Source organism: Chelonoidis abingdonii, chromosome 20, assembly GCF_003597395.2.
Source record: "Chelonoidis abingdonii isolate Lonesome George chromosome 20, CheloAbing_2.0, whole genome shotgun sequence".
In the NCBI taxonomy this organism is placed as follows: domain Eukaryota; kingdom Metazoa; phylum Chordata; order Testudines; family Testudinidae; genus Chelonoidis; species Chelonoidis abingdonii.
The window spans coordinates 12,432,520-12,448,609 of NC_133788.1; the positions used below are offsets into that span (position 1 = coordinate 12,432,520).

Sequence of the window (16,090 nt, forward strand, 5' to 3'; positions counted from 1 at the left end):
TGAGATGCAAGCATGTGGCTTTTGGAAGTTGGTGTTTAATAGTTAGTTGTTCCTAATTTATTCAGTTGAAGTAGCTCACAATTGTCAGTGTTGAAGGACTGATGCTGTTTTAACTTGTCCATGGACTAGTGCATTATGGTTACTAATGAACTGCCTGCAGAAAAGTGCTTTCAGATGAATATTAATATATGTCTCCTTAGGAAAGATGTTTAAAAAAAGTAACACAGAAAATGTCTTGACATCTCAATTCTCTGTGAGCAAAAACTGGAAGTCATCGTCTCATATGAAGATTAATTCAGAAATGCCTACATACTCTTGGTAAATACATTGCAGAATTAATCTATAATAGAAGGCAGGCAGAAAAATTTCGACGACTATGTGGTTAGAGAGAGAGAACCTGAATTTATTTTATGAAGGACAAAAAAGTTTTGTTCCGTGCACCTGAAGGCTAATGATTCATATACAAGTCAGGGGATTCCACTGCTGTATCTTGAGTTCAGTGGCCCTGATTCTGCAATGACACTTCTCAGGGCAGACCCTCGTGCCCATACAGATCTCATGGCACGGCTGGAGCCAGAGCGTATTGCTTGCAGGTAGCCTGACTTGCCAGAATGGCTTGTCTGAAATAATGGAAATAGACCCCCTTCAGTCACAGAGTAAAAATTGGCCACCACATGAGCACACCCAAATGTAAGGTTTCACCTTTGTGTTCAATTTTTAAAGGTTGTGTCTTAGTAACCATCCATAATTATCTGTGGCACTTCCCACAGGCAGGATATAGTCTTGCTGATGGTGAGAGAGAATTTGGTTTTTCATACTCAAGTTTAAAACAAAATTGTTACACAGCATGAATGAATGATGAAATATATTGTATTTAAGAACACAGACTATTGGGTGCAGTGTCAAATGCAATATAAGAGATGTGTCGCATTTTTAGTCCTACTGCTTTTAATACCAAAACTACAAAAGGATAAAAAGTGCAGATTTTACAGTTGACTAAGATAATTAGTAGTTCATTTCAAAGTGGCTCATTTAATCAGAAATTGTGGCAATTTTTAGAGTGGTACCGCCCAGAGAGGAGAAAAAACCTATTAGTAATAACAATTTATGCTTCAATATCACCATCTGAGGATCTCACTGACCTTTAACGATATTAATGAATTAGTATTACCACCCTGAGTTGACAAGAATCCTCTCTCTCTGTCTGACAGAGGGGGAGACAAAGGCACAGGCTAATGCCGTGACCTGGCCCAGGTCACATGGCAAGCCTGTGGCAGAACCAGGAACTGAACTCAGACGTCCTGGCACTGAGTCCTGTGCTTTAGCTACCAACCAAGCCTACCCTTGATGGAAGGGGTTGCTGGCAGAACTTGGCTATTTGTGGAATTTCAATTCAGTACTGAAGTTCACTTAGGTACCTTTCCAAACTTTAACCTAAGTGACTTATAAGCCTAAGCACCATTGACTTTGTGCTGCAGTGAGAGCAGGAGATTGAAAGCAAGAGCTCAGAGGGAAAGTGAAATAGAGGATTTGCCATGTCTTCCTGCAGTAACAGAAGAAGAGAGAAGTATCAGGAACTCCAGTTGTTACTTCCCTGAGAGCACTCCAGCTTTTACTCTTACATTTACAGTGCAAGTTTTTACAGGCCCATGGGGTATTTATGCACCTTCACCCACACTGGAAATGGAGCCTCCACATGATACTATTCTTTTCTTTCCACTTCACCACAGGTCTAATTCTACCTTCAGATACCCGCATGTGACTCTCCTTCGTGACTGCAGGCAGGTCACAAACTCTATGGGCAGAAATCAAAGGTCACTACCATCTGATGGTTGCTTGTTGGCCTATGTGAAAATGAGCTCAGTGGTCTCAGTGATGTTTCTACTAACCAAGTACTTGCAACACAAAAAACAATCACAAAAATAGCCTCCTCGGTGGCCGTCTCAGCATAAAAAAGTATAATCACCTTCCCACCACAGCAGTGACCACTCCGGATCAGGATTGAAACTTCCAGTCATAACCTATAGTATGTGTTTGGTGTATCAGGGCACCTTACATCAGCACTGAATTCTCTCATAAATGAATTGCAACATGACATTCCCATCTCAGACTGGGAGCCATTCTTGCTTTCAGCATCTAATGTTTATCATTATTTTCTTGCAGCCCTAATCTTTTGATAGGTTTTAAATTTATTCATGGACTTGAGTTTAGCTCCTGTTAAGCTCTGGGGGTGCAAGCCGCCACTTTCTCTCAAGCTTTTGCTACTCAAAATAATTTTAAATTCAAGACCTTTCCATTGCTTATTTTCTAATAACTCTGCAAAACCAAATACATTGCAAATGCAATGCAAATGAATCCATTTTATTTTCCCCACAGAAGTACTGACTGACTGTTATATATTTTATGTTTATGAAACAGAAGTTATTAAAATTGTACACTGATTGAACTAAGGATGAGCCTTTGTTACACATCCATTTAAGCAACAAATGGCATTTGAGGATCCCTGCTGGGAAACTATATTGTTTATATCATTTAATCAACAAACCACCAACAAATTGAAGGTCATTAATGGGGAAGACAGTTAATCTATAATAGCTATTTATGATTGATACCATTGTCTTATAACGTCAACCAAATTCCAGCTAATAAAGTGTCTTCTGAATGTAGATACATATTCCCAAATCAACAACAGCTTCTAGTTTACTCAGCAGGAGCACTTCCAATTTGCAATCTCAATAAGCTAACATAGGAAAGAAAAGAGCCCTTTGTTAATAAAAACAAAGGTTTCAAAACAAAAACAGTAGCCACGTAGCTAATTCATCCACAGACTACATAAAAATAAAAGCCCCAGCAAGCTAAATCATCAAGCAAACATTTGCGGAGTTGCTTCAATCTGCCCAAGGTCTGGGTATACAATGGCCATTAACATCAGCTGAGTTTGTAGTCTTGTTTAATCAGAGGTCAGATTCCCTTGCAGCCCAAACTTGTACACTTTCTACATGATGTTTTTAAACCTTTAAAATAAATAAACTTTCTATGTATAACACATCATCTGAGAAATGTATTTTGTTTTTTTTCCAACAAAAATGCTGAACAAGTTTACAATATCCTGTACTAAAACTATGCCAAGAAAAACAAACTGCCTCACATTTGTTGTAATACAAAGTGCTTTTGATTACATTTCCATTTCACAACACAGCAGAACAGACTGTGATTCTATTAAGGATTTTAATTAAACAGTGTTTGAACAATCAGTGTTTCACAGCACTCTGCTTCGCATTTAAAAAAAGAAGAATCTCATTAGTAACTAAATGCAGTTTGCATGCTCCATTGAACAGGTCAGAAAATTACTCTGAAATATAGTGCTCTATGTTCTTGTTAAACCAAATGTTTTGGGTAACTATTGCATAGCTATGCTATTTCTTTTGTAATAGCAAGAATACAGTTTCACTTTGTTATTTATTGTAGTTTACAGAAACATGCTGACTTTTCAAAATATTTGTATATGTGTTTCCTGGGTTCACATACTATATTGATATATTTCTGCACCACAAACTACATTCTGTAGCCTCGCTGGATTACAAATAAGATTTAAAAATGTAAGCCCCAATCCTGCAAAGATTTAGGTATGTGGTGAATTTTAATTATGGGAGGAACTCCAATGGACAAAAGCTTTAGCAACACTGGAGCCTTATACTTATTCCGTCAATTTGAGAAAATAAGAAATGGGATAATGAAGAACAAAGATCTATGTAAAAAATTCATTTAAAATGATCATTTAAGAGCGTACAACTACAATGTTTTAGAGACATCAAAAACATGTAGCAAAACAGGTTAATGTGAAAGGTAGGGGGCCAATTAGCTTTCTCTTTGTGCATCACAACTCATGATTCAGAGAAAAGTTTTGGTTGAACAGGAGTTAGAAAAAAAAACAAAGATTATTTTTATATTAACTATTCCTCATTATGTAAAAACTGGTTCTTTAGGTGATTACAACCTACCTCCCAAATGGCCTCAGTAGTTTCTTTTGAATCTGGATTTTCTTCATTTTCTGGTCTAAATGGTTGTCTTTCAAATCACACCTAGAGATCCACCTCCTTTGCTGCAAAACAAAACAAGGAAGTGATCAGATTAAGATAGTGGTGTTATAAAATTATCTCAATTAACTCTTTCATCTGCATCTCAGCCCATTTTGATTTTCTAGGTACAGTTTGGGGTTGTAAGCATTCTAACACAAGGCACTGTGTGTCTTCATGTCTACATCTTCTTTTGCCTCCCACTTACCTATTTAAAACACAGTACAAGCTTTTTGGGGCAGTGACTCTTACTCTGTGTTATACAGTGCCTTCATTAGGGCCTACAGGCACTATCACCAAAAATAATGTTTTTTAAAAAAATTGTACAATACAATGAAGTAGAAGCCCAAGTGTTCTCATTTTACAGGCCAGCAGTATCCCTATTTCAGAGACAGGTGAAGTGAGTCAGGAGTGCTGATGATGGAAACCATGTAAACTATGTATTTGGTGTTTGTTTATTAATTCTACTTCAAGGTAGGGGCTGTGACAGCACTCGCAGCACCACTGAAGTGAGTGCTGCATGTAGTTTGAAGTCCTTTCACAGGCAGTGACCCCATGGTTGTTGTTATTAATCATGTTCTGTATAGTAGTGGATTGTGCTAGGTGCTGTACAAACTAGTAGATGGCTCCATCCCAAAGAGCTTACTATCTAAATAGACAAACCCCAGGGGGATGGGGAAAGGGATAGAATACAACAGCAGAATGAACAATGTGATGGCAGCAAATGGCAGGTTAGTTCCACTTATTTAAATGGGTTTTGTTAGTTAGGAGGGGGATCACCTACATGTAAGGAAAAGGGAAGACAGGGTGAGGGGAGCCAGGGTGGAGTGAAGGTGAGGTGAAGAGAATGTGAGGGAGAGGAGAGGGTTGGAGCATACAGCACAGAGCAGAGCAGAGAAAGGCCAGTCAGACCTGCAGAAAAGTTCTCCATATCCAGAGCTCTGAGCTTTGGTTGCTTCTGCTCCTACCTGCTAGAGTCTCTGGCTGGCTCCTTTCTACAGTTTTCTCTTAAGCCCACAGGGAAGGGAGAAGAGTGGCCCCAGCTAGGCTCCATTTTACATCCCACCCCTCAGTGCAGCAGTCCTTGATTTGGTTGTTTCTGGTAGCATCTGTGGCTGGCTTCTCTGCAGTTTTCTTTCCTCCCCAGCTCTGGCTGGGCCCAATTTTCTCCCTTCCCCTGAGTGCAACTGTCCCTGCTCTGACTGCTTCTGCCCCTACCAGCTGGAGTCTCTAGTCTATGAATTTGTGAGATGAAGTTATCTATGGTGAGCTTGGTTTGTATATTGCTAGCAACAAGGTCCAACTTCTTGCAAAGTATCTTTAACAATTTTTTTTTTTTTTGAGAAAAATCAGCATGACAGGAGGCCAATACTACCAAAAGCAAGCTAAATTCAAAATCTCTCCCATAGTGACATCAAGTGGGCAAACATCAGTAATTTTGCAGTGGTGGTAAATGACTAGTTCCACAGCCTCAACAAACACATTCAAAACCAAAGAGATTATAATTAAGTAATCTTTGATACCCCACCTTTTTACAATAAAACTAGATACTGGTGTGGTAGCATATCAAATAGCAGACATGAAGTTTCTCTATTCTAGAATCCTAGTTTTTTAGCCATAGCAAAGTTGATCTCAGACCCAGACAAACTATTTACTTTTCCTGCCCAGGGGTTGTAACAAAAAGTCCAAACGAACAAAGTTGTGCCAATTCATCATATTGGTTCATTTTTATACTAAATCCACAGGTGCTACCCCTTCACTTTTTGCATTGTAGTCCGCAATCCAGGCCAGGGGTTAGTTCTGACCTTTGCACAGAACAGAACTAGTGTAATATAAATGCTTACCAATGACAAAGAACATGGGTATGTTGGACAGAGTCTCCTCTAGGTTCTCCACTGACTGGAAATGAATGTTACCCATTTTCTGCCTAGACGGTTGTATCCATCTCAGAGCTAGGACAGGTGGGCGGAAGTAGATTAGTCTTTCAGTTAGTAGTATCATTAACCACCATCACTTATCAGCTCCTTAGAACAAGATCTGGCACTGCAGTGCTCTGCCTCAGTTTCTCCCTCAGGCTCTTGAGCAGGGAACTTCACAGATTCTGCACTTTGGTTACATGTCTGGGCTCAATTATTAAGACCAATTTAAGTCTTCCAAACCCGAAGATAAAGTCCAAATTGACAATGTCCAACAGACTAGAAATCATAAACAGGAAATCTTCTGCCACCATCATGCTGACTTTCAACAATGGTTTCACGTCTTTACTAAAGAAGCAAATTCAGCCCCTTTCCTGGGCACCCCTGCTGCATACTCCGTGTGCCTGGGCTCTACAGGGTACTTCCTTTCTGTTTTAGCTGAGCACTATCTCCCACAAGACCCCTTTCCCCACAGCAGCCTCCCACTGTCTCCCCTTCCTGAATGACAGCCTGACTCCTTATAGGGAACACCTACCCTCACCTGCATCTCATTAATGAACAGACCTGTCTGGCCCCAAGTTTCTAAACAGGCAGACCAGTTATAACTGAAATGTAAGCTTATGGGCTCTTTCCTTCCCTACCCCATAAATGAATTGGGATAGGTTAGTATAAGCAAATATCTTATGTCTGTACTTTTTTTTTTTTACTATAACTTAGACATTGACAACTTTCGGACACAAGGAGGAAACCAGTACTTCAGCCTTAGTGTCAAATATTCAACTTGAAACATTGACCTACCCTACAAAGTGGCTAAATGTCACAGCTCACTAGAAAACAAATCTCCTTTACACCTTAAAGATGTGGCTTCTTTCCATGCAATTTTTATTACACCCAAGCATGTTACTTAACAATCCTCGCCTAGTGGGGGGCATTTCTTCTACAACTTTCATTACCCAGTTGTTTGAAATTGGTATTTGTCTGCAATATACACAATTCTGACTGAACTGTTACTCTGCCCCCCCCTGCAAATCCTGCTGTGGGTGGGAAACCTTCAGCATTCATTTTATAACTCAAGAGAACCTGCAGTTTAAGGCCAAAGATTGTGGTGATATAGAAACCTTTCTTTCAGTTGTTTGCTGTGGAATTACTTGCTTAAATTCCATTGTGGCTCAAACTTTTTCACCTTTCTACAAAACCTTGTTAATCACATGGTGTTTTATATGATCGTTTAATGGATTGCTCATTCAGTGATCTGCCCACTTCACAGATTAGTACTTGTTTACTACTGAGGAGGAAGATTTCCTCCTTAAAGTATCTAAAGAAATCAGTGAATTGTAAACAAATATGTAAAAAATGAACAACTGCAGCTGAGTATGAAGAGACTTCTGTGTAGCCAGCACATTTTAAATGTTACTTGCTCTAACTAAAGGGTTATTGCAGTAGGAAGCAGTCATTTAAAAAGTTACAGTGTTGCAGTTGTGGGTGTTGAGAGACAGGTGAGGTAATATTCCTAAGTGGACCAGCTTCTTCTGGGAGACAAACTTTCAGGCTTACAGAGCTCCTCCCAATAGCATGTCTTTCTCCAACAGAAGCTGGGTCAACAAGAGATTCTCTCCTTTAGACCACATCACTTGAGGAGAGAATTCAGATTCTGAAACTGAAAACAAGCAGTGTCCCCTCCCCTAACCTCCCCACAAACTCTGAGACATATTTCACTAATGCTACTTAAGCTTAAAGGCTGAATACTCTTTAAAAGGAAAGAGTTCAGCTACAGGCAGCTTTTTAAAAAGGCAGTTGTGTTTAAACTAAGCAAAGTGTCAAAAATCCAGTATGTTCTAGTTACACAAAGTTTATTCGTAATACATTATGTGCAGTTTCTTCAGCTAGGTAGTAAATGACAGTATCCATTTGTGTAAACAGTGCTGTATTTTAAGTTATATAAAGCAGTATTTTATTATGAATAATGAGTTTCTATTATGCAAGTTATTTGAAATAAAGACCAAGAGTACCATGATTTGAAAATTTTAATTTGTGCACTCAACAGTATGCATCTTCTACTTGTAAAAAAGAGTGACCAGAAACATTTGTGCTCAAAAAACAAACAGTTAATTCGCAGGGTCATTCAGATATTTTGTGATGTTCTTCTATCGCAGATTAACAGGCTTGCAATATGGACACCTGCAACACAATATGACATAAGTTACAGTGCAATGTGATTTTCTACCCAACCAATTCATTAGTATACAAGATGTCTTCAGAAAACCTTTGCTCACCACTAGTCAATCTGCCGGTAATTCCAGCTATTTTTGGTGAATTTCATCATTTGATATCTTGTACTGAGTGGTACACATTTATAAATATCTCTAACAAGACAGTCACTGAAACCTAGAATGTTTGAAGTAATGAAAAAAGCTACAAACATGGCTGAGTTTTTTTGTTTAAAGTATCATCAGGTTCAATCACCATTGGAATTTGATGTCTTACATTTAATTTAAATTCTCAGCTTTTTACACTTTATGAATTACACCCATATAACCACATGGGCTTTCACCTCCAGGTTCATCAATGCCTCGGTATTATTCACTCATTTGCACCTGATAAGCTTTTATTCAGTGAACAAATACGATGCAGGGACAACTCTTGTATAACAACATCAAGCACATCAGCGGTTAACTTTTTTAGCCCTTAAAGTTTTTAACTTAGCACTGCATCAGTACATTTTTAGAAAAAGTGGTATGTCCCTGAGTCTGCTGATCAATTATACACCCTAGAATCTAAACTGAATAGCAAAGGTAGCTGACAATTTCTCATTTAGAGTTTATGAACACATGTAAAATTTTATTAAAGCTAATGTTAAAAATAATTAACTACATAGGTTGAGAAAAGTGTCTGTATTAGGATATAGTGCTTAGATTATCTAAATACAAAGGTTTTAGAAAAACGAAGTCATAAGATATATAGTGCACAATCAGCAACAACAAATTTAAGAATACAGTTTAGATATCTAGCATCCACACATTCAGGTACACGACTCATGGAGAGTTACAGAGTTGGTGGTGGAAGATATTTGTATTCAAACTCACCCAAAAAGGTTTTCTAGTGCTGTACTTTCTTTTCTGCAGGAATCTCATTTAACTTCCCTGATAGTTTTGGAAAAAAGATCTGTAAAACACAAGTTTCCAAACCAACATAAAAATGATAAAGGACAGGTTGCAGAGGAAGCTGCTAGTGATGTCTAGGCACACTGGTTCTGTGAACTAAGACTCACAGGGGAGAGGTTTAGTCAAGAAGGGAAAATTGAGAATTCACTCAGAGGGGAGGGAAGCAGATTAGCTGCAAAACTACCAGGGTCCAAACTTACAAGGAATGTGATTAAGAGTTGCCTGACTTCATGTTATCTTCTGATTTCTAAAGAGGTACATGTGTTAACAGTTTAATAGTACAGCTGTGTTTGAAACCACACACAGGATCAGAAATATTCAATCTTTACTGTAGCATCACATTTTATCAGGAAAAGGAAAAAAGTACCTGTAGACAAATGACCTGGAATTACAACAGATGGTGGGAACGACAATGTTTTCTGTCCAGAGTCCTCAGTGACTACATTACCAGTCCGCTGTGCCATATGTTAGAGAACTGTACAGCTGAATTTCACTAGAAGCTATTCTTATGTAGAACAGAACCCTTACATAGGTCTTCTATTAAGCTAGTGAAACATGACTGACACCATGCACACTTTAAGCTATAGGGAAGTGCAAGGGGAGAGAGCTGGAGAAATCTGCCTCCTGTGGTGGATGCCCAGGTATAGTGGGGACACGATGGTCTGTCAGAACTTACATAATTCATGCAATATCCAGTTTCAGCTCTTGACCTTGAATCTCTGTATTAAGGTCTGAAGAACAGAAGGCTCCACTTTTCCACCAAGTTTTGGTAAGCCATGACCCAGTTCTCCTTTTCCACCCAGATTAGGTCTGCTAAGGCCAGCATAAGCCCAAGGGACCTGCTTTCCACCCCTCCTGTGGGCATCTCACTCCTCTGAAATATCCAAGTCTACAGACAGACTCTGCAGAGTAAATGAAAAGAACAAAAATGGACATTACATGATACCCTGAGTAGACCAAGGCAGCAGTGAAAACAGCAAGCATGGAAGAGCTAGTCTTCAGATAAATTGCATGTCTGATTGTCTTTTGGCTCCTAGTACTAGTGTAATTTTAGCACAAACTGCCAAGTTTAGCATACAAGCCTCCTGACAACTTGAATTCAATATACATATAGCTGTATTTCAGACAAGTTGAAAAGGTTATCGTCAGTTCTCGCATCTGACGGCACTTCCTATTCAAGGGTATCATCATGTCAACAGCTTTTTGCATTTGTTTGTGTAGATAAGCAATTAACATAAGCCCAACACTTGCAAATTTTACTCTAACTTTCCCCATGTCTAGGAGTAAACTGCAAAGCATTAGCTGATCAAATCTGTAACTTACTTAATCAAGTCTAACAATCAGCTTTAGACTGGTAACTTACAGTTGAATACACCAAAAGTGCTTCTATTACAACCTCATGGAGCAGCTCCAAAAAAACCCAACACGTCTTTTTATCAGCTTTTCCTTTTGTATTAGTCCAGGTCCATATGGTGCACTACTAGTCAGGTACCTAACTAGAGTCTGTCCCCTACACATCCAGAAGATAAATGGAACTGCCACATTTCAACTTTAGAGTTTGTCAGTGTGCAAGTAAAATCCCAAAACTGGCTTAAGAATTTATACTAGTGCAAAAATAAAGTTTACCTTATACTTCAAGACACCATTCTGTCCTAAACAAGGGAAATATCAGTTATTATAGGACAATATTATAGTATTATTCAAAGGATACTTTGTAGGTTTATTCAGAAAAAACCATCTCACCACCAACAATCTGTCGGTAATTCCAGCTATTTTTGGTTTTATTTCATCATTATGCACCTTTAATTTGGTGGAGTTATGCACCTTTGGTGGAGTTCCGGAATTGATATAAGTGTGTTCGGGGATCGATACATCACGTCTAGATGAGACGCGATATATCGATCCCTGAGCAATCGACTGCTACCGCTGACAGGGCGGGTAGCGAAGATGTAGCCTTTCACGAAAAAGTTTTAAACACTATGGGGAACAAATGCAACTAGCTGAGTCTGATCATCCCTTCCACTCCCTGTTCATAGTAGAACAGGGCTGGAAGAGACCTTGGGAGGTCACCTAGTCCAAAACCCCTGGTTAAAGAAGGGCCAATCCCCAGACAGAGTTTTTACCCCAGTTCCCTAAATGGCCCCATCAAGGATGGAACTCACAATCCTAGGTTTAGCAAGCCAATTCCCCACACCACCACCACCCTATTCTTGATGCCTATGATATCACTTTGTTTCACAGTCACACTGTAGCACCAGTTCACAGAATATCAGGGTTGGAGAGGACCTCAGGAGGCACTTGGTCCAACCCCCTGCTCAAAGCAGGACCAATCCCCAACTAAGTCATCCCAGCCAGGGCTTTGTCAAGCCAGGCCTTAAAAATGGCTAAGGAAGGCGATTCCACCCCCTCCCTCGGTAACCCATTCCAGTGCTTCACCACCCTCCCAGTGAAACAGTGTTTCTAATATCCAACCTAGGCCTCCCCCACTGCAACTGGAGACCATTGCTCCTTGTTCTGTCTCTTCCCTCCTGTAACCGCCCCTTAAGGGCAAAGGGGCCCCGGGCCCTACAGCAGAGCGGGTGGGGGAGGGGGCACAATGCCATGAACCCCGCCGTGCCCCGAGGTCGGGCGCCGCCCCAGCACAGCTAGAAGGGGCAAGCGCCATCTTACCGCAGCCGCGGAGCCGCCAAGCCCCGGCCACGCCGTGCCTGGGCCTCGGGCAGCCGTCGTCGCCATCTTCCACCGGGCTTCGGGACCACGCAGGTCACCCAGCCTGTAAGACGGACACACGGAAGCTCGGTCAGTCCCCAGTAGCTGCCCCCGCCGGGCCGGCCGCGAGCTCAGCGTCGCCCCCTCCCCACCGGAGCCCCGGGCTCCCGCCCCGCGCACGCGCGCTACAGTCCCAAGGGACCCCTCAAGCTCGGATGCCGCGAGGCCACCCCGGCTGGGTAGCGTACGAGGGACCCGGCCCCGCTTTCCCGCCCCAGAGCCGCTGCCCCCTCAGGCAACCCCGCTCCGACGCCACTTACAGACACGGGAGGGAGAGAGCGATTCGTCGGCAGGCGGCTGCTTTTAAGGGGTTGGACTGTACCATCCTCTAGGGGAGGGGAGGCTCATCGTAGGCCCTCAAGCTCTACAGCCCGCCTCAGCGCTGGTGGAACGTACCATCTCGATCGCAGGATGGGGAAGGAGGGGGGCAAACATGATCTCCTCTGCCTGCCTTTTAAAGGGACAGAGGGTTTTATTCTGCAATGGACAGGTGCAGAAGCTCGGGCAGCTGTGGCACAGAGGATTACTGGCGGCTCACTAGTCTGTCAGCACCTCTCTTCAGGCCTGACACACTCACTCCGCCTCTCACATTGCTGACACAGAATTAGCTACCAAGACTGCCATGTGGGCTTTCAAGGGACAGCTTATAGCATCCTGACCATCCTAGGCATCGTGGGACTATGTACCAGCATCATTGCACCTGCTAAAAATATCTTTAAACTATGTAACCCCTCAGCATTGATAAATGTTTTCTCCAAACAACGGAATGTTAATTTACCAACCTAAATGAAGCAGGATAAGTCAAATACAATAGGAGTTCATTTGCACCTGAGGTAAACAAAAACCAAGAAAGCAGCATGCTGGAGCATCTTATCGGAGTGTACACATCAAAAGGATACATTTCAAAGGTTTACTGCACTATGAGAAGAAGGAAAAAGAAACATTTAGTTGTCTATGGCTGAGGGAGCAAAAAGGACAATATTTTTTACCTCAATGAAAGTTGGATTCTGAACCAAGGGGGGAAAGGCTAGTAACACTGAGAAGCTTTCTTTAGGCAAGGCCTGTGAAAGTTAAGTTCAGTCCCTTAGACAAAAGCATATAACATATACTTCCTCTTGTTTGTAACCAGCACCGTTTCCATTATTCATACTCAGTTATTTCTTGAATGTGACAATCTCTGGTCTTTGCTAATACATATTGTGTCTTTACTATAAAATCATCTCAGTGCTGTGATATTACATAGGATGTATTGTCTTGGTCGAATCAAGGAAGCAGGTGTGTACACTGTCTCCTTGGAGGTAGCATACATGGTAATTTCTGTGAGTGGATAGTGACAGGAGGTGGATGCCACAAGGGAATGCTTTTCAAGGTGGTTTGGGGACTAGGGTGGACCTAGTTAAACTGCAAGGCAAAGTAAAGGCTGACTGCTTTTGAAAACATGGTTTGAGCCAGCTAATAGACTGGAGTGACAGGAAGCAGACATCCAGTTTATAACCAGCAAATCTTTCTCTTGCTGAAGCAGGGTGAGGAAGATGCCAAGGTAATTTATAATCCTGTATGCCCAAGAAAGTGTCTCAGTAACCTATGGCTATATACAGGGAGAAGGTGATCATAGGGCTTTCTATACTTTGTAAGGTATAGACAACCTGGGGCTATAAGATAGAGCAGGGGGCAGCAACCTTTCAGAAGTGGTGTGTCAAGTCTTCATTTATTCGCTCTAATTTAAGGTTTTGCATCTTAGGAATACATTTTAACATTTTTAGAAGGTCTCTTTCTATAAAACTCTGTAATATATAACCAAACTATTGTTGTATGTAAAGTAAATAAGGTTTTTAAAATGTTTAAGAAGCTTCCTTTAAAATTAAATTAAAATGCAGAGCCTCCCGGATCAGGGGCCAGGCCCAGGCAGTGTGAGTGCCACTGAAAATCAGTTCGCGTGCTGCCTTTGGCACGTGTGCCATAGGTTGCCTACCCCTGAGATAGAGGGATGGATGAGATTATTTTTAGTGTTGAAAGTCTAGAGATCTGATTGATCACATAGAATCATAGGGCTGGACTGGACCTCAAGAGTATATGAAGTTTAGGCCTCTGCACTGAGGCAGAACCAAGTAAACCCAGACCATAAATGTCAGGTATATGTTCAACATGTCCTTAAAAACCTTCAGTGATGGGGATTCCACAACTTCCTTAGAAGCCTATTCCAGCTCTTAATAACCCTTATAGGTAGAAAGTATTTCCTGGCATCTATCCTAAATCGCCCATGCTGCAGATTAAGCCTATTACAATTGATCACCATCCTCTTTATAACAATATGTACCAGGGCACATGATTCCTGGCATTCACTTTTGAGAAAAGGTGAATACTTGCATGATCATCTTCACACCCATTTCTGTCAGACTCCTAGAACAGAGAATAACCCAGCTTCAGCCGTTTTTGTGACCTACAGGGCCCTCTATTAAGAACTGAACTGAGACCATTGAACACCCATTAAATTGTAACAATTAAGTCACTATGACCTAGGCTCTACTTAAACCAGCAGTCAGGTGAAACTTTCTATCCCTTTACCTACCTAGAGTCCCATAATGTGTGCCCTGCAGGATCTCCCAGACATGGCATAACCAACTCACTGTGGGACTATCCCCCTCGCCTGGCATCCAAACTACATACAGAGGTTAAGATGCTAGAGCCTGGGTGAATTTTCTGTATAGTGTTTTATTAGGTCATACTGTGAGCTGTACAGAACACCGCTGCTGACTTGTTAGTCTATAAGGTGCCACAGGACTCTGTCACTTTTTACATTTATAGGGCTCCCATCCCACTTACAGTATTGAAATGATGTAGTACTAATAGAATTAACAGGGGCTGTGGTTGCTTTTCTATCAATTAGATGATTAAGCAGCTCTCCATATTTTCATTTACAGTATCAAGGTGCAGTGATTTGATTTACTGGTACACTGCTCCATCATCCTGTGGATTTAAAGACAACTGTTGCAATACAAAAGTATTAGGCATATTCAACAGAGAATCCTATTGCTTTATTCATTAAGGCCTCTCATGAGCCTCACTCAAAAGCTTATCAAGACTAGAATTTAGAAAGTGCAGTTTTAGTACATTAACCAATATATTTTAACATGAGCTGGGTTGAATTTTTTTCATTGAAAAATGGGGTTGTGATAACATTTTTGTGGAGAAAATTAATTCAATTTCCTCATATTTCAATGAAATTTCTACACAAAAAATTGACAAAAATTTAGATTTGTTTCAAAATTGTGGGGAAACAAATCCACTCACTTTTTTGTTGTTTTAAAAAAACTTTACTCACTCCCCCCCCCTTTTTTTTTTTGAACTGTGAAGAAGAACTGAAAGAAAGTAATTTCCCCTCCTTCCAGTCCCCTACTTTCTCTTACTATATTCTCTACCATTTCTGGAGGAGAGGGGGAAGAAAGTGGGCTTTTTCACAAAGCCAAATGAAAAAAAAATCATTTCAATTTTAAAAAACTGTAAACTAAATTAATATTTTTCAACATTTTTTGCAAACCATTTTACCTCTCCCTGATCAGATCTATTTTTAAACTAAAGGCTTGTCTACACAGGGAAATTGACTGAAATAACTATTGCAGAATAACTTATTCTGCAAAAGCTATTTTAGAATAGCTGTCCATAGGGACACGATTCTGGAATAAAAGTGATTTTATTCCAGAATAATTATTCCCCTCTGGACGCACACTAATTATTCCAGCATAAGGTGACTTTTTATTCCAGAACAGTGTCCATATCGGGAGTTACTCCATAACATCCCTGCATAAACAAGCCTTTAGATTGTAGACCCCTTGGAGCAGGCTGCCTTTTTGTTATGTATTTGTACAATGTATAGCAAAACGAGACCCTTGTGTGCGTGAGGCTCCTATAAGCCAGCACAACACAAATAGTAAGTATTTTAAAACACATTAGCTGATTGAACCTTCAACTCCCCTCCTACCATTCACTGTTGACCATCTAACCCAAATTAGTATTATTAAACATTTATATTGAGGGGAAGGTCTTTAAAGCCACAACCCGGTTGGACCCTATTGCACTAGGCACTGTACAAACATAATGACATCACAAAAGAAAAAAAGGGTTACAAACCCAAATATTTTAAAATCATTTGCAAGATACCTTTAACTAA

The 16,090-nt window shown here is 40.7% G+C and overlaps 2 long non-coding RNA genes and 3 other non-coding genes across 5 annotated transcripts in view; all 5 read right to left on the bottom strand.

Annotated features, from left to right (window-relative positions):
* LOC142045786 (uncharacterized) overlaps positions 1–4,146 on the bottom strand; it is an 82,198-nt gene extending 78,052 nt beyond the window's left edge. Inside the window, exon 1 of the long non-coding RNA XR_012654656.1 lies at positions 4,002–4,146. This is a non-coding gene — a long non-coding RNA (uncharacterized LOC142045786). The remainder of the gene's footprint in view (positions 1–4,001) is intronic.
* A 3,852-nt stretch (positions 4,147–7,998) lies between these two features.
* Positions 7,999–10,915, bottom strand: LOC116821341 (uncharacterized). The gene is made up of 4 exons (XR_004372887.2): positions 10,897–10,915; positions 10,780–10,805; positions 9,830–10,055; positions 7,999–8,170 (listed from the first exon to the last, which is right to left on the bottom strand). It is a non-coding gene; the product is annotated as an uncharacterized LOC116821341 (long non-coding RNA).
* LOC116821363 (small nucleolar RNA SNORD65) lies at positions 8,245–8,317 on the bottom strand. Its single transcript, XR_004372894.1, has one exon. It is a non-coding gene; the product is annotated as a small nucleolar RNA SNORD65 (small nucleolar RNA).
* LOC116821360 (small nucleolar RNA SNORD49) lies at positions 10,273–10,348 on the bottom strand. The gene has a single exon (XR_004372891.1). It is a non-coding gene; the product is annotated as a small nucleolar RNA SNORD49 (small nucleolar RNA).
* On the bottom strand, positions 10,876–10,948 carry LOC116821364 (small nucleolar RNA SNORD65). Its single transcript, XR_004372895.1, has one exon. It is a non-coding gene; the product is annotated as a small nucleolar RNA SNORD65 (small nucleolar RNA).
* Positions 10,949–16,090: the final 5,142 nt, after the last annotated feature.